The sequence below is a fragment of the Ovis aries genome, chromosome 3, assembly GCF_016772045.2.
Source record: "Ovis aries strain OAR_USU_Benz2616 breed Rambouillet chromosome 3, ARS-UI_Ramb_v3.0, whole genome shotgun sequence".
Lineage (NCBI taxonomy): Eukaryota > Metazoa > Chordata > Mammalia > Artiodactyla > Bovidae > Ovis > Ovis aries.
This window is the reverse complement of record NC_056056.1, coordinates 67,109,991-67,129,842: the sequence shown is the minus strand read 5'-3', so window position 1 is coordinate 67,129,842 and position 19,852 is coordinate 67,109,991. Positions and strand designations below refer to the sequence as shown.

At 38.0% G+C, this 19,852-nt stretch overlaps 1 pseudogene; it reads left to right on the top strand.

The window, feature by feature from the left end:
• The first annotated feature begins 560 nt into the window (after positions 1–560).
• Positions 561–2,020, top strand: LOC101120154 (dnaJ homolog subfamily A member 1-like; annotated as a pseudogene).
• Positions 2,021–19,852: the final 17,832 nt, after the last annotated feature.

Here is a 19,852-nt window from a genome sequence, read left to right as displayed (position 1 = left end):
CACGACTGAGCAACTGAACTGAACTGAATTGCTAATTTAATAAATTTGATACTGTGTTCTGTAAGGTCTAATATAATACATAAAAGTATTTTAAAACATTGTATCAATTTGGATACCTCAAAATGACTATTACATTTTTGTAAAATTGTGGTTTTTCCCAACTGGTCTTAAAGTTATCCAATTAAAAATTTGATTTTGCCTTTCAGGTAATCTGGGATTACTTCTGTAAAGAGTTAATCAACTCTTCTCTAATTATTTGACATATCAGATCCCTTTATTGATATCAACCGATGTTAAGATCAAAAAGAATTAAATGAAAATGTCTTTTTGTAGTAATTCTTTTCATAAGTTATTTATAGCACTCCATTAGAAAGATTGTCAGGATCTGTTGATGTGTAGCAGAATATTTTACAGTATCAAATAAGCAAACACACAATATTGTATTAAATGATGATATCCTAGTAAAAGATTGCAAGCTCAAACAAATATTTTGGTTTTTCTCCCTCTGACTTTAGGATCCCTTTCAAATATGTAAGAATTTTGTGTTTTTAAAATGATCAGGGAACTTTCCAGAACGCTCGGTGAAAGGCAGAGGAGTGGCGGCTGCCCTGGCTGCGCACAGCTCCTTCCTGCTCCCCAACACTGGCATCGGCCGCTCACCGGCTGTAGAAAATGGTGAAAGAAACCACTTACTATGATGTTTTGGGGGTCAAACCCAATGCCACCCAAGAAGAATTGAAAAAGGCTTACAGGAAACTGGCCTTGAAGTACCACCCTGATAAGAATCCAAATGAAGGCAAGAAGTTTAAACAGATTTCTCAAGCTTACGAAGTGCTCTCTGATGCAAAGAAAAGGGAATTATATGACAACGGAGGAGAACAGACAATTAAAGAAGGTGGAGCAGGTGGTGGTTTTGGCTCCCCCATGGACATCATTGATATGTTTTTCGGAGGAGGAGGCAGGATGCAGAGAGAGGAGAGGTAAAAACGTTGTGCATCAACTTACAGTAACTTTAGAAGATTTATATAATGGTGCAACAAGAAAACTAGCTCTGCAAAAGAATGTGATTTGTGACAAATGTGAAGGCCGAGGTGGTAAGAAAGGAGCAGTAGAAAGCTGTCCCAATTGCCAAGGTACTGGAATGCAAATAAGAATTCATCAGATAGGACCTGGAATGGTTCAGCAAATTCAGTCTGTCTGCATGGAATGCCAGAGCCATGGGAAGGGGATCAGTCCTAAAGATAGATGTAAAAGCTGCAATGGAAGGAAGATAGTTCGAGAAAAGAAAATTCTAGAAGTTCGTATTGACAAAGGCATGAAAGATGGCCAGAAGATAACATTCCATGGTGAAGGAGACCAAGTACCAGGACTGAAGCCAGGAGATATTATCATTGTTTTAGATCAGAAGGACCATGCTGTTTTTACTAGACGAGAAGACCTTTTCATGTGTATGGACATACAGCTGGTTGAGGCATTGTGTGGCTTCCAGAAGCCAGTATCTACCCTTGACAACTGAACCATAGTCATCACTTCCCATCCAGGTCAGATTGTCAAGCATAGAGATATCAAGTGTGTGCTAAATGAAGGCATGCCTATTTATCGTAGGCCATATGAAAAGGGTCACCTAATCATTGAATTTAAGGTAAACTTTCCTGAGAATGGCTTTCTCTCTCCTGATAAACTCTCTTTTCTGGAAAAACTTCTGCCTGAGAGGAAGGAAGTAGAAGAGACTGATGAAATGGACCAGGTAGAATTAGTGGACTTTGATCCAAATCAGGAAAAATGGCACCATTACAATGGAGAAGCATATGAAGATGATGAACATCATCCTTGGGGTGGTGTTCAGTCTCAGACTTCTTAGTCGGGCCTGTGAATAACACTCACTGCTGGTGTTTTATTTGTAGTAGTGATTGAGTGAAGGACTATAATGATAATATGCTCACTACTTGCTTTTGTTTTAATATTCAACTACAGTAGTGTTTAAAAGTTAAATGAAGAATAAACTCGAATATAAAAGCTCTGACTGTGCCCTGTATGTATGATGACTTCAGTGTGCAAGATAAGTTTAATACTTGCAAAAACGACTTTAAAAATTTTTCCCTAGCATTTGTTAGGCCATACTTTGTGACTGATTTCAGCTATGTACATGGAATAGCTTAGACTGAAATGCCAGGTATATGTATTGACTTCAGTGTATGACCCTTAATTGTTAAGCTGTGAAATTAGAACTGTGTTTAACTGGCAGTCAGACAAAGAAATTAATGTAGAGAAGTGTTGGTCTGTATAGTTGTAGTAAGTGGGATGCTTCTGCATTTATTCTATTGCCTCAACTGTTACTTGAAGATGGCATGCTGTATAATTTAATTTAGCCTGTAGTATCAGTGATAGAAATGATACCTTTGTAAAGAAGGGGTTTATCATAACTTGCTGCTTCTTGAGGGCTTGCACTTGTAGAACTGCATTCCCTTCTTCTGCTGTGCCATCTTTTATTAATACATATAGCTACTGGTCCTGGTTACTTTTTTGCTGTTACTTTTGTTGCTTTTTTGGACCATAGTAAGCCTTAGAATAGTGACTTCTGGAGCAGGGAAACTTAGAGGTTAGAGTGATGAGACCTTTACATGGAGAAGTAATTTGCATGTATGAGATAGGAAGGTGTTTTTGTAGGTAAGTTACAGGGTTACTTTAAAGCATTTAACTTATGCTCCAGAGTAACTGTAACTTAATGTTCATAGTATAGCAAATTACGATGAATAGGTTTCAGTTCAGTTCAGTTCAGTCGCTCAGTCATCTCCGACTCTTTGCAACCCCATGAATCGCAGCACGCCAGGCCTCCCCGTCCATCACCAACTCCCGGAGTTCACTCAGACTCATGTCTAGTGAGTCAGTGATGCCATCCAGCCATCTCATCCTCTGTTGTCCCCTTCTCCTCCTGCCCTCAATCCCTCCCAGCATCAAAGTCTTTTCCAGTGAGTCAACTCTTCACATGAGGTGGCCAAAGTACTGGAGTTTCAGCTTTAGCATCATTCCTTCCAAAGAAATCCCAGGGCTGATCTCCTTCAGAATTGACTGGTTGGATCTCCTTGCAGTCCAAGGGTCTCTAAAGAGTCTTCTCCAACACCACAGTTCAAAAGCATCAATTCTTCGGCTCTCAGCCTTCTTCACAGTCCAACTCTCACATCCATACATGACCACTGGAAAAACCATAGCCTTGACTAGACAGACCTTAGTCGGCAAAGTAATGTCTCTGCTTTTGAATATGCTATCTAGGTTGGTCATAAATTTTCTTCCAAGGGGTAAGCGTCTTTTAATTTCATGGCTGCAATCACCAACTGCAGTGATTTTGGAGCCCCCCAAAATAAAGTCTGACACTGTTTCCACTCTTTCCCCATCCATTTCCCATGAAGTGATGGGACTGGATGCCATGATGTTCGTTTTCTGAATGTTGAGCTTTAAGCCAACTTTTTCACTCTGCACTTTCACTTTCATCAAGAGGCTTTTGAGTTCCTCTTCACTTTCTGTCATGAGGGTGGTGTCATCTGCATATCTGAGGTTATTGATATTTCTCCCGGCAATCTTGATTCCAGCTTGTGTTTCTTCCAGTCCAGCGTTTCTCATGACGTACTCTGCATAGAAGTTAAATAAGCAGGGTGACAATATATAGCCTTGACGCACTCCTTTTCCTAGTTTTAATTGTATGTTTAAAGTCATATGTTCACAGGCTTAAATCTGGTATCAGAATTTAAGCAATTCTTGAAATGTATGAATGTCTCTTTAATATACTGATTACAAAGCAAAAAATAATAATAAATAAATAAAATGATCAGTTTTCTCAAACACAGGTTTCACTCAGCTCAATCAGAAGTTACTTAAATAGGTAGATGAAGCTTGGGAGTTCCCAAAAGAGAGGGTGAAATAAGTAGTAACTCGTTGTGGAAAGATGTTGTTCAGTCACTCAGTTGTGTCCGACTCTTTACAACCCCATGGACTGCAGCACTTCCAGGCTTCCCTGTCTTTTACCATCTCTTCACTGTCCTTTCCTGTTCTGTCCTATCCCTGCGGAGAGATGACCTTCAATAAAACACAGATGAATTAACCAAAACTGGAAAACTTGCTCAAGGGTCTGGCAAGAGAAAACCTGGATATTAGAAGGACAGTAGAAATGACTTTCTGGCTGTACAAACTTTTCTTGTTCAGTCACTCAGTTGTGCTGCCTCTGCAACCCCATGGACTGCAGGATGCCAGGCTTTGGTGTCCTTCACTATTTCCCAGAGTTTGTTCAAACTCACGTTCATTGAATTGATGATGCCAACCATCTCAGCCTCTGTTGCCCCTTTCTCCTCCTGACCTCAATCTTTCCCAGCATCAATGTCTTTTTCAATGAGTGACTCTTCGCATCAGGTGGCAGAGTATTAGGGCTTCAGCATTAATACTTCCAAAGAATATTCAGGGTTGTTTTCCTTTAGGATTGATTGGTTTAATCTCCTTGCACTCCAAGGGACTCCCAAAAGAGTCTTCTCCAGCACCACAGTTCAAAAACATCAATTCTTTGGTGCTCAGCTTTCTTTATGGCCCAATTCTCACATCCATACATGACTGCTGGAAAAATCATGGCTTTGACTATATCAGCAAAGTGATGTCTCTGCATTTTAACAGGCTGTCTAAGTTTATCAAAACTTTTCTTCCAAGGAGCAAGCATCTTTTAATTTCATGGCAGCAGTCATCATCTGCAGTGATTCTGGAGCCCAAAAAATAAAATTTGTCCTTATTTCCAGTTTCCCCATGTATTTGCCATCAAGTGATGGGACTGAATGCCATGATCTTAGTTTTTTGAATGTTGAGTGTTAAGCCAGCTTTTTCATTCTCCTCTTCCACTTCATCAAGATGTTGTTTAATTTCTCTTCACTTTCAGCCATTAGGCTGCTGTCAAGTGCATACATGAGGTTATTGATATTTCTCCCAGCATACTCAATTCCAGCTTGAGCTTCATCCAGCCTGGCATTTTACATGATGTACTCTGCATAGAAGTTATATAAGCAGGGTAATAATATATAGCCTTAATGTACTCCTTTCCCAATTTGGAAACAGTCCATTGTTCCATGTCCAGTTCTAACTATTGCTTCTTGGCCTACAAACAGATTTCTCAGGAGACTGGTATTCTTATCTTTTTAAGGATTTTCCACAGTTTATTGTGACCCACACAGTCAAAGACTTTATCATAGTCAATGAAACAGATTTTTTTTTTTTTTCTGTAATTCCCTTGCTTTTTCTATGATCCAGTGGATGTTGGCAATTTGATCTCTGGTTCCTCTCCCATTTCTAAATCCAGCTTGAACATCTGGAAGTCAATGGTTGATGAACTGTTGAAGCCTGGCTTGAAGAATTTTGAGCATTACTTTGCTAGCATGGGAGATGAGTGCAATTGTGCAGTAGTTTGAACATTCTTTGGCATCGCCCTTCTTTGGGAATGGAATGAATATTGATCTTTTCCAGTCTTGTGGCCACTGCTGAATTTTCCGAATTTACTGGCATATTACATGCAGCACCTACAGCATCATCTTTTAGGATTTGAAATAGCTCAACTGGAATTTCATCACCTCCACTTGGTTTGTTTGTAGTAATATATATTATTATTATTAACCTTAACAAAGTTTAGGTTAATAGCTATATATCTATTTTGAAAAATGACTAGAATAATTAAAACTTGCCTACTAAGGGCAATTTGCAAAGCTCCTTGACATAATATTTTTTCTTTACTCAAAACAGCCACATGATATAATATGTTTTTCTAGTTTTAGGAAAGAATAAACTAAAATTTAGAGAGATAAAGACCTCAGGATTAGAACCACAGCCATGTGACTCACAAATCAGTGGGTTTGCATCTATACTTATATCCTAACAGGCAAGGATGTGCGTTTTAGAAATTATTATGAATGAGGACCTTTTTATTTAAAATCTCTTAAACAATGTGGCATTTTCAATGTTTAATATAATCTTGGTGCTGGAGACATAAATTGCATATTATAGCCTATTGGAGTCAATCAAGAAATTATCATCATACCTAAAACATACTAAGATATTTTGGAAGGTAACAAATCAGTCACATCAAGGACTTCTTGTTTCTCTGTAAACAGATTCACCCAAAGAAAATAAAATCACTGAAGCTCAAAATGAACTCTAATAATCAAGCAGTAACTCTAATAATCAATCATAAACTTCACTGTACACGTTTTGCTTAGGGATTTGTGCCACCCCTATTCAAATCTTGTGTTGCAAAAAAAGTTACTTTATGAGACTCGATCCTTCACTGCCTTATACCCTCAAGTATAGTACAGATTTCATGAACTCTATACCTAAAGCCATCTGAATTCAGTTTCTTCTAGATAGATCCACCTTGAAATTAATGTTTTTATATTAGCCTAAATAGTCATGGCATCAATATATCTTTATTTGAAGGTGTTCTGTATTTTAAAATTGCTGATTCTTTGGGAAACCTAGGGTTAGAATTATTCCTACTGAGGTTGTTTTTTCAATAAATCAACTGTTGAAGACAATTTTAAGCAAATCTTTACTTTTCCTCTTTCTATACAAAATCTAATGTAAGCTATAACTAAAGTAGTCATGGTCTACATTGAAATGGAGAGAGAAAAAAAAATGCTCAACTGATTTTCTAAAAGGCTTTTTCTTACAATCAAAGACTTTCTTACAATCACATGACTTCACTTTTGTATAGTCATATGACTTCATCATAAATTTTCAGTCCTATTCATTCAGACTGAATGCAGTTATTTCAAAATTTTGTGAATGTCCAAGGTATCATGAAGAGAAACTTTAAAATAAGGTAAAAATGAAGGTGTCTTACAAAAACATATATTAAAAAACTTATGTGGACTACAGCCAGACATTTATTATTACTGTATGGCTATTTTAATTGGACACATTTGCAAGATATTGAGAATATTTTAGTCTAAATAAACTTGGCAAAAATTCAACAAAAGCCATCATTTTAAGCCTGATGCATATGTGGGTAGGCTAACAGATTTATATATGCAAGCAGGGTTTCAGTTTGTGTGTGAGTTCCAAAACCGCAAAACTTTAATCAGTACATTTTAAAAAAATGTGTACAGGAAAAATACATTGAGCAAACATGTAATTCTGGATTTTGCTATCAAATTGGATTTTCAAGGGGATTGTTTAAGTAAGCAGGTACAATAGAAAATACAGAAAGGAGGAAATGGGCTACAATGATAAGGAGAACAAGCTCCGGCATAAGACTGGGTAGAAATTCTAGCTCTATTACTTAATTATTGTTTAGTCACTAAGTTGTATCTGACTCTTTGCTAAATAACTGTGTGATTTTGGATGTTTGTTAAAATTGATAGGACTTTACTTTGTGGTTACATAGAGATAGTAACTATAGCAGTACAAGAGTTTTTTGGTGATTTTTAAATTTTAATAATGCATAAAATTCTTTGGAATAGTGTTAGATGCATCAGTTTAGTTCAGTCGCTCAGTCATGTTCGACTCTTTGAGATCCCATGGACTGAGCACGCCAGGCCTGCCTGTCCATCACCAACTCCCAGAGTGTATCCGAACCCATGTCCATTGAGTCAGTAATGCCATCCAACCATCTCATCCTCTGTTGTCCCCTTCTCCTCCCACCTTCAATCTTTCCCAGCATCAGGGTCTTTTCAAATGAGTCAGTTCTTCACATTAGGTGGCCAAAAGATTGGAGTTTGAGGTTCAGCATCAGTCCTTCCAGTGAACACCCAGGACTGATTTCCTTTAGGATGGACTGGCTGGATCTCCTTGCAGTCCAAGGGACTCTCAAGAGTCTTCTCCAACACCACAATTCAAAAACATCAATTCTTCGGCACTCAGCTTTCTTCACAGTCCAACTCTCACATCCACACATGATCACTGGAAAAACCATAGCCTTTACTAGACAGACCTTTGTTGACAAAGTAATGTCTCTGCTTTTGAATATGCTGTCTAGGTTGGTCATAACTTTCCTTTCAAAGAGGTAGCATCTTTTAATTTCATGGTTGCAATCACCATGTGCAGTGATTCTGGAGCTGCCAAAAATAAAGCCTACCACTGTTTCCCCATATATTTGCCATGAAATGATGGGACTGGATGCCGTGATCTTAGTTTTCTGAATGATGAGCTTTAAGCCAACATTTTCACACTCCTCTCTCACTATCATCAAGAGGCTCTTTATTTCTTCTTCAGTTTCTGCCATAAGGATGGTGTCATCTGCATATCTGAGGTTATTGATATTTCTCTCAACAATCTTGATTCCAGCTTGTGTTTCTTCCAACCCAACATTTCTCATGATGCACTTTGCATATAAGCTAAATAATCAGGGTGACAATATACAGCCTTGACGTACTCCTTTCCCTATTTGGAACCAGTCTGTTGTTCCATGTCCAGTTCTAACTGTTACTTCCTGACCTGCATACAGATTTCTCAAGAGGCAGGTCAGGTGGTCTGTATTCCCATCTCTTTCAGAATTTTCCAGAGTTTGTTGTGGTCCACACAGTCAAAGCCTTTGGCATAGTCAATAAAGCAGAAATAAATGTTTTTGTTTTTGTTTTTGTTTTTGTTTTTTCTGGCACTCTCTTGCCTTTTCGATGATCCAGCAAATGTTGGCAATTTGATTTCTGGTTCCTCTGCCTACATAAACATAAAATATTATTGTTGTTGATGGTCTCAAAATTAGGAGCAGTAACAATGTTATTGTCTTGACATCAAGCTATTAATGTTAGTGTATAGCAAGCAGAAACTCTTTCTAAATAAATCTTCAAATGTACTCCACATAGTAAGAACTCAAAAATGTTGATTTACTGAATCTAAGAATATTGCTATTGTAACTCTTCAGAAGGAAGAATTACAAGCCCAGCCCGACAATATGTGGGCACAAAGATAGCTGATTACACAATTAGTTTGTATACACCAACAGTGGTCTACTCTACATCCAATTTTGGATCCTGGTATAATCAAGGTCAGTCTAGTCAAGGCTATGGTTTTCCAGTGGTCATGTATGGATGTGAGAGGTGGACTGTGAAGAAAGCTGAGCACCGAAGAACTGATGCTTTTGAACTGTGGTGTTGGAGAAGACTCTTGAGGGTCCCTTGGACTGCAAGGAGATCCAACCAGTCCATTCTGAAGGAGATCAGCCCTGGGATTTCTTTTGGAAGGAATGATGCTAAAGCTGAAACTCCAGTACTTTGGCCATGTCATGCAAAGAGTTGACTCATTGGAAAAGACTCTGAAGATGGGAGGGATTGGGGGCAGGAGGAAAAGGGGACGACAGAGGATGAGATGGCTGGATGGCATCACCGACTTGATGGACATGAGTTTGAGTGAACTCCGGGAGTTGGTGATGGACAGGGAGGTCTGGCGTGCTGGAATTCATGAGGTTGCAAAGAGTCAGACACGACTGAGTGACTGAATGGAACTGAATAATCAAATAAAGAGGTCAAATAGCCACTGTAATCAACAGACAATTGTGGGGTAATTTATCTCATTTAGTTCAAAATTTCTTGCTTAAGGAATTTATCACTGACCATGTTTCAGCACATCTTCAGATAAATTTATAACAGCTAACATTTCAACACTCAATAAAATATACAGAATTACATTTTATACACAGAACACCTTTTTTTCTGTAGCTAAAGATTGATAGTTCAAATTTCTACCAATTTTTGAAGTAAAAGAATAAATATTATGTATATAAATTCAGAAACATTTCAATTCAAATACATGTATAGACTACCTATGGGACGATGCTAGAAAATCCAGACAAAGAATTTTTTGATGAGTTTAATGCTTTGAAAATGAAGAAACTACATAATATTTGGTATGTTTTATACATCTAGATAATTTCAACAAATTCTAAATGTTTATCTGTTTCTACTCAATTTCAGTGTATTATGGAATCATAAGTCTGGAAAGTTCCATGGGAGCTAACTGAACCTGATTCAACCTATTCTATTTTATCTTGTTTAGTCATCATTCTTATATTAACAATCTTCCATGTGTCCAGGATTGGATAAAGGGTTAAAGAATCAGATTAAGAAGATGCTAGCTATGCTTGAATTCAAAGAACTCAAAATCTAGTGAAAAAAAAAAAACATGAATTTAAAATAACAACATCCTTGTTAGTCAACAGTTTGATGGAATATATGCTGTATCATCAGTAGAGAAGATAGAGAAGCAGTTAACTATTAGTGAAGGCTTTGGAAATGAGGAATATAAATTGCATTCACACCAACAAACTAGAGGTATAAGACTTTTCCTATCAAAAACTATGTACCAAAGCAAAAAATTTAAAATGTTAGTTGCTCAGTCATGTCTGACTTTGCAACTCCATGGACTATATTCCACCAGGCTCCTCTGTCCATGGAATTCTCCAGGCAAGAATACTGGAGTGGTTAGCCATTCCCTTCTGCAGGGGATCTTCCTGACCCAGGGACCAAACTGCAACTCCTCTATTGCAGGTGGATTTTTACCATCTGAGCTCCCAAGGAAGCCTGAAAGCAAAAAGATGTGAATAATATGGAAGAAATGCTGTGTCACTGATGAATTCATTTGATGTAATAATCAGAATGAGGCTGGTTACTCTCAGCAGTGGCCACAGGACTGGAAAAGGTCAGTTTTCATTCCAATCCCAAAGAAAGTCAATGCCAAAGAATGCTCAAACTACCGCACAATTGCATTCATCTCACACGCTAAAAGTAATGCTCAAAATTCTCCAAGCCAGGCTTCAGCAATACATGAACCATGAACTTCCAGATGTTCAAGCTGGTTTTCGAAAAGGCAGAGGAACCAGAGATCAAATTGCCAACATCTGCTGGATCATGGAAAAAGCAAGAGAGTTCCAGAAAAACATCTATTTCTATTTTATTGACTATGCCAAAGGCTTTGACCCTGTGGATCACAATAAACTGTAGAAAATTCTGAAAGAGATGGGAATACAGACCACCTGACCTGCCTCTTGAGAAACCTATATGCAGGTCAGGAAGCAACAGTTAGAAATGAACATGGAACAACAGACTGGTTCCAAACAGGAAAAGGAGTACGTCAAGGCTGTATATTGTCACCCTGCTTATTTAACTTATATGCAGAATACATCATGAGAAACACTGGGCTGGAGGAAGCACAAGCTGGAATCAAGGTTGCTGGGAGAAATATCAATAACCTCAGATATGGAGATGACACCACCCTTATGGCAGAGAGTGAAGAAGAACTAAAAAGCCTCTTGATGAAAATGAAAGAGGAAAGTGAAAAAGTTGGCTTGAAGCTCAACATTCAGAAAACTAAGATCATGGAATCCAGTCCCATCATTTCATTGGAAATAGATGGGGTAACAGTGGAAACAGTGGCTGACTATTTTTCTGGGCTCCACAATCACTGCAGATGGTGATTGCAGCCATGAAATTAAAAGACGCTTACTCCTTGGAAGGAAAGTTATGACCGACCTAGACAGCATGTTAAAAGCAGAGACATTACTTTGCCGACTAAGGTCCATCTAGTCAAGGCTATGGTTTTTCCAGTGGTCATGTATGGATGTGATAGTAGGACTATAAAGAAAGCTGAGGGCTGAAGAATTGATGCTTTTGAACTGTGGTGTTGGAGAAGACTCTTGAGAGTCCCCTGGACTGCAACGAGTTCCAGCCAGTCCATCCTAAAGGAAATCAGTCTTGGGTGTTCATTGGAAGGACAGATGCTGAACCTGAAACTCCAATTCTTTGTCCACCTGATGCGAAGCACTGACTCATTTGAAAAGACCTTGATGTTGGGAAGGATTGAAGGCGGGAAGAGACGGGGACGACAGACGATGAGATAGTTGGATGGCATCGCTGACTTAATGGACATGGGTTTGGGTGGAGTCTGGGAGCTGGTGATGGACAGGGGGGCCTGGTGTGCTGTGGTTCATGGGGTTGCAAAGAGGCAGACATGACTGAACGACTGAACTGAATTGAACTGAACTGGCTCAGAAGGATGATATAATGAAGGATCATGTGCCTCCCAAAGACAATGAATAATGTATCTTAAACATGAGATCATATCTCATTTTGGAAATACACATCCAGAGTCACAGTAGGGGATGACTTCAAGAAAATGAATCTAGTTAAGAAATTAATACACTAGCTCAGGCAAGGTACAAAGAGATAAGAGCAACAGGAACTGAGAGGATGATAAAAAATATGATAGGCACTCAAAATGTGTCATAAACTCTAGTGGTTAATAAGTGGAGAAAAACAGGCATTGAAGACAACTTCCAGGTTTATAATTTGAATAACTTGGGGCCTGGTGATCATAATATCAATAGTCGGTACAAAGATAAAACAAGCTTGGGTGAGAAGCCAGAAATTAAAATAGAACAAATATATCAATAAAACAAGAGAAAGATTTAAAAAGTTATACTAACAACTAGTACTTACTGCAAACTTGCCACATGCTAAGGATTGCATCAGCTCTTTATATATTTCATTTAATCTTGAGCAAGATACAGTATGAGTATAAGCTAGAGAGAGATTGACATTTCTGGGAAGACATTACTACCAAATATTAATCTTATGGACCTTGGGTCAAGCAACAAAGGTTAGAGGATCATACTTGTATTGGGCATCCCACTGAAAGGAATGGAGAGAAAAAGGAGGCAATGGTATTTAATCAGAGTCCTAAAATAATACCAAGGGTCCAGATAAAGAAATCAAGATCAATCTCACATCAAAAATACAGGAGCATGAGTGAAAATAAAAGCTAAAACCAATGAGGAATGATGAGCGGATTCAATTATAGTACTCTGTTGACTCTTAGCCACAGGATGTGAGGATGGTAAGAGCATATCTAGAGGGGGCTGCAGGTAAGTCAACAAAGAGTTAAGAGGTTTGGGTACTTTCTGGAAATTTATTATTTCTAGTGTAACTCCTCTAGGATCTGAGAACACATTTTGTATGCTTTCTACTATTTTAAGATTGTAAGGTTTATCTTATGGCCCAGAATATGGTAAATTTAGTGATTATTCCTTATGTATTTGAAAAATATATATATATTGCACTGCATGTGTGTGTGAGTGTGTACATGTGTGGAGAGGTGTGTTCTATAAATGTCAATTAGATTGACTTGGTTTGTATTATTCAGGTCATCTATATGCAAGTTTAATTTCTGCCTTGGTTAATGAGAGGACAGTTGAAATCTTTAACTAAAATTGTACATTTGCTTATTTCTCCGAAATTCTTTCCATTTTTGCTCTTCTTTTGCTACATACCTATTTATAATAGATAAGCCTTCTTGGAGAATTGACTCCTTTGTGTTATGAAATATTCTTTACTTCTGGTGCTGTTTCCTGTTATGAAGTCTTATTTAATTGATATTCGTCCAACTACTCTAGCTTTCTTTATTATTTACATGGTATATATTTTTCAATCCTAATATTTTACCCTTTTTATTTTTTCTATGTTTTAAATAGGTTTCTTGTAGAAAGTACAGAATTGGATCTTTCTGTTATTTCCAATATGACAATATATGTCTTTTACATGGTAGGTTTAAAGCATTTATATGATTATCAATAGGTTGTAGTAAAGTCTACAACTTTCTAGCTGTCTTTATTCCATTTGTTCTTTTTTAATTTCCCTTTTGTCTTCTTTTATATTAATTGAGCATTCTTAAGATTCTTTATCTCCCCTTTTTATCAACCATACATTTTTATTATTTTACAGTTTATATAATTGCCCAAATACTATGCAGAATCTGCACCACCCTCTCTCACTGACTGCTCCAGCCACTTAGCTTAGTTTTTTGCATATGGCAGGCATGCTCCTCTCAAGATCTGTCTACTACATGTTTCTCATGCTAAAATGTTCTTCCCCAGATCAGCGTGTTTTACACTCTAGCCGCTTTTGTACAAATATCACCTTAGTGAAGCCTTCCTAGATTACCGTATTTTACAGTGAATGCCTCATTGGTCCCTATCATCTTCTGTATTACAGATTTATTTAATTTTAAAATCTATTCTCTGCTCACCAGACTCTAACCTCCACAGAAATATATATTTTTGTCCATTTAAATCAATACCATATTTCCAGTGCCTAGAAAAGAGCCTGCTGTCAAACAGAGTCTTGATAAAGAGTTGTTGAATTAATGAATATGTGTAAATTGAGAAAAAGAAACCAGTGAAGTTCAAGAGATTAATAGCTAAGAAGAGATCAAATGATAAAACATATAAGAAGAAACTAGAGGTAGATAATTGGAGGAGATGGGTTACAGAGCACCAGAAAACAATAGGTCTTGACCCTTTCCCTCCGTAAGTGAAGAAAGTATACAGAAGTAGATACATTTATGGGTGGTGGGGCAGAAAGCTGAAGAGTTTATGTTATGTAGCTCCCATTTTCTTTCTGACTCAGGGGCATTTGCTAGGATTTGGGCAGGGTATGTGAATGATAAGTGCTTCCCAGGTGGTGCTAGTGGTAAAGAACACAACTGCCAGTGCAGGAGACATATGAAATGCGGGTTTGATCCCCGGGTAGGGAAGATTCCCTGGAGGAGGGCATGACAACCCACTGCCGTACACATGTGAGTGGTAAAGGGTAGGGATCCAAAAGGACCACAACCAAAGAGCCAAAATCACCGTTGTGTCCTCTAGAGTGACATAAATTCCACTTAGTGAGAGAGTAGCACAAGTTTATAATACACGATCCATGAAGCATTAAAGGAAAACTCTGGAATGATTGGCAATTTTATTTTCATTCTATCTATAACCTGAAAAATAAGTGCAACTTATTTTTGTGTTGCTTAAGTCTTTAAGTTAAAGGTTTTCAAGCACAAATACTGTCTTAAATAGCAACTTTAGTTGCATTCTGCATACAGGTTTATCTACTTTGTGAAATATCTGCTTTTCATTCCCTATCTACTATCTTCAAATAGAAAATATAAATTTAGCTATGAACAGGAGGAAGAATGCCAATTTAATTTACTTTGTTTCTGAATTCTCCATTTTTCTCAAAAGACTGGATTTGGTCACAGCTGGATCTGACATATCAGAATATCAAAAATCAATAATTCTACTTTCTTCCAATTTCAGATCATTTTGGAGCTGACATATTAGTGCAGCTGCAGACTATCTTGCTTTCTGTGCCCTCTCTGCAATCCTTTTGGCAGGTGGACAGAGAGAGAACAGCACTTCCACTCTTAGAAGTCATATTATTAATATCTCCTGACAGCTATGAATGACTTCATCTTTCAGCCATGCCTGATTCTACCATAGATATACAGGCCTTCCCTTTGTATAGTATAAATCCACGTGTGATTTAATGAGAAAAATATTAGTAAACCTATTATATTTGATAATTTTTTTCTCAATGGTATCAAGGAATTTAGGACCACTGGCCTTTTGCTTATTGAAGGCATATCAAATGAATGTGTTTGCTTTCAAAGTTGCACAATAATGCTGTAAAATAACCTGTGTAAATCACATTTCTCTTTATTATACCTGTTAACCAGAAAATCAATAGCATGAATTTCCTGACAGTTACAATGGATAGATACATATTTACAAATCCTAAATCAAGCAGGTATGTAGGCTAAAGTAAAGGACACAGGCTTATCATAGGAAGGAATAAACTAATCAATAGGAAATGATGAAGATGTTTTTGGTGATAATAAAGAACAGAGATCCAGGAACATAATACATTTCATGATAACAGAATCTGGTTTCTGATAATATACAAACTGAGTAAAGTTATGGCATTATAAACCTCTAGGTGTGTGACTTAGTAAGTTACTACACCAGCTCAAGACTTGGTTCCTTCACCTGGCACATCAAGATAAGGGAACTAACTGGACTGCTATGTGGATTAAATGAGATAAATGTATATAATAATCATCCAACATCTATCTACATGCAGTATGTGGTTACTTAAAACCTGTCAGTTGACTTTTTGCATTCTTGTCTCAGTAACTTGATTCAGAGACCAAAGCTTTTCTGAACAGATATCTTGTACTATGAATTTTTTTAAAAATACTTTCTTTGCATTATCTAAGTAATAAAGTTCTAGATAAAACTTAAAATGATGTGAGAGATATTATTATGATTTTATAGATTTCTGGACTGAAAATCAAAGACTGAAATTCAATATAATCTCAGGAAAAGACCAACATACCCTCTAGATTACTTAATTTATATATAGCCTTCCTCAGTTCAGTTCAGTTCAGTAGCTCAGTCGTGTCCGACTCTTTGTGACCTCATGAATTGCAGCACGCCAGGCCTCCCTGTCCATCACCAACTCCCGGAGTTCACTCAGACTCATGTCCATCGAGTCAGCGATGCCATCCAGTCATCTCATCCTCCGTCATCCCCTCCTCCTCCTGCCCCCAATCCCTCCCAGCATCAGAGTCTTTTCCAATGTGTCAACTCTTCGCATGAGGTGGCCAAAGTACTGGAGCTTCAGCTTTAGCATCATTCCTTCCAAAGAAATCCCAGGGCTGATCTCCTTCAGAATGGACTGGTTGGTTCTCCCTGTAGTCCAAGGGACTCTCAAGAGTCTTCTCCAACACCACAGTTCAAAAGCATCAATTCTTCAGTGCTCAGCCTTCTTCACAGTCCAACTCTCACATCCATACATGACCACTGGAAATCCATAGCAACAAATGAAAAGATGAGTAAGAAACTTCAAGATCTCACTCCTCTTCACAAGCAACACCACCTGTATCTCCATGAGGTAAAATTAACCAGTTCACAAGGCAAATCTGAACATGTCCCAAGATGCGAAGACCAGTTCCTTAGGAACCATCAATTTCCCTATCAACTACCATCACTATGTCTTCCTTAATATATAATTAAAATCTAAAAGGAATGACCACGCCCTTCTTTTAAAACACCTAACAAAAATCAGGTATAGTACATAAATGCTTGTGTCTTTAAGAGGTTTCTGCTTTTTAAACTAAAACTGAAAGATTGAGTAGGGAAAATCACAGAATAAAGATTTCACCCCAACAAAATATTTATCTGACATCATCAAAGTGCTCAAGATTTTAAAAATGTGAGTATTAAAGAAAAACATTTTAATTGTTTACTAGCTAATAACAATAACTACCACTTATTGTAAAACTACTGCATGCCACACACTGCAAAGTAACATGTAAAGATGAAAAAAACACAACTACTACATGGGAGAACTGGGAATTGACTCCGCTGACACTCTCCACATTGTACTCTTATCTGCACTACTTAAGTTCAGTCACTTAGTCGTGTCCGACTTTTGCGCCCCATGGACTGTAGCACTGCAGGCCTCCCTGTACATCACCAAATACTGGAGCTTACTCAAACTCATGTCCATTGAGTCAGTGATGCCATCCAACCACCTCATCCTCTGTCATCCCCTTCTCTTCCCACTTTCAATCTTTCCCATCATCAGGAACTTTCAAATGAGTCAGTTCTTTGCACCAGGTGGCCAAAGGATTGGAGTTTCAGCTTCAGCATCAGCCCTTCAAATAATTATTCAGGACTTATTTCTTTTAGGATGGACTGGTTGGATCTCCTTGCAGTTGAAGGGACTCTCAAGAGTCTTTTCCAACACCCCACTTTAAAAGAATCAATTTTTCGGCGCTGTTTTCTTTATAGTCCAACTTTCACATCCATACGTGACTACTGGAATAACATAGCCTTGACTAGAAGACCTTTGTTGGCAAAGTAATGTCTCTGGTTTTTAATATGCTGTCTAGGTTGGTCATAAGTTTCCTTCCAAGGAGTAAGCGTCTTTTAATTCCATGGCTGCAATCACCATCTGCAGTGATTTTGGAGCCCAGAAAAATAAAATCTCTCACTGTTTCCCCTGTTTCCCCATCTATTTGCCATGAAGTAATGGGACCAGATGCCATGATTTTAGCTTTTTGAATGTTGACCTTTAAGCCAACTTTTTCACTCTCCTCTCTCACTTTCGTCAAGAGGCTCTTTAGTTTTTCTTCACTATCTTCCATAAGGGTGGTTTTATCTGCATATCTGAGGTTATTGATATTTCTCCCAGCAATCTTGATTACAGCTTGTGCTTCTTCTAGCCCAGCATTTCTCATAACGCACTTTGCATATAAGCTAAATAAGCAGGGTAACAATATACAGCCTTGACATACTCCTTTCCCTATTTGGAACCAGTCTGTTGTTTCATGTCCAATTCTAACTGTTGCCTCCAGACCTGCATACAGGTTTCTCAAGAGGCAGGTCAGGTGGTCTGGTATTCCCATCTCTTTCAGAATTTCCCACAGTTTGTTGCGATCCACACAGTCAAAGGTTTTGGCATAGTCAATAAAGCAGAAGTAGATGTTTTTCTGTAACTCTCTTCCTTTTTTGATGATCCAGCGGATGTTGGCAACTTGATCTTTGGTTCTTCTGGCTCTTCTAAAGCCAGCCTGAAAATCTGGAAGTTCTCAGGTCACATACTGTTGAAGCCTCACTCAGAGAGTTTTGAGCATTACTTTACTAGCATGTGAGATGAGTGCAATTGGGCGGTAGTTTGAGCATCCTTTGGCATTGCCTTTTTTTAGGATTGGAATGAAAACTGACCTTTTCCAGTCCTGTGGCCACTGCTGAACTTTCCAAATTTGCTGGCATATTGAGTGCAGCACTTTCACAGCATCATCTTTTAGGATTTGAAACAGCTCAACTGGAATTCCATCACCTCCACTAGCTTTGTTTATAGTGATGCTTCCTTAGGCCCACTTGACTTTGCATTCCAGGAGTGATCATATCATCTGGCTCTAGGTGAGTGATCATGTCATCGTGATTATCTGGGTCATGAAGATCTTTTTTGTACAGATCTTCTGTGTATTCTTGCCATCTTTTCTTAATATCTTCTGCTTCTGTTATATCCATACTTAGACCTAACATTACTTAGACATCTAATAAACTCTTCTTACCCCTCCCAACATTGCCACAGCTTACATCTGCATAGCCAGTTGATTTGTTTATAAATAACTGCTATGAGGATATTGCTATCATATACTGTCTCCTTTCATCTGAGTGTGCCTCACTTCATCATTTTAGGATAAAGCAATAAAGTATTGCTTTCTGTATCCACTTCCTCCACCAAACTGAAAACACAGAACCATAAATTAACACCTAGAAACTATATATAAAAAGACACAAGATCCTGTAACTTATGCACACATATCATTTCCCACATAACCAAATGACAACTATGTGTATGATGAAAATTCACCAATGTTCACCAATTATCCATCCATGGAAGAAACTGTAAAATTAGGTAAATGGATTCTAATGCAGGAAGGAAATTTCCCAGAGCATATAGCAATTATCGAACTTGGCATTTGACCAGAGTCTTGAGGTTAACTAGAATTCAATACGGAATTTTATCCTTGCAAAATAACCTTGAATTCGTAATCATCTTGGTCTCTGTTTAGGAGTTTCTGTGGAAATGCACTTGACATTTTTAAAGAGAGACCTGAAGTTTCTAAAGTTCTGCAAGTGTATTAAAAAATACAAAAACTAACTGCCATTGGCATATTTCAATCAAGGGCTTGTCATCGAGAATCTTCAATGAGGTCGGAAATGTTTTTTAGTTCAGGGTAGTATTAGAAAATGAAGTAACATATAAAAGACAGAAAATAACCTCAGTTCAGTTCAGTTCAGTTCTGTAGCTCATTTGTGTCTGACTCTTTGTGACCCCATGAACTGCAGCACTCCAGGCCTCCCTGTCCATCACCAACTCCCAGAGTTACTGAAACTCATGTCCACTGAGTCAGTGATGCCATCCAACTATCTCATCCTTTGTCGTCCCCTTCTCCTCCTGCCCTCAATCTTTCCCAGCATCAGAGTCTTTTCAAATGAGTC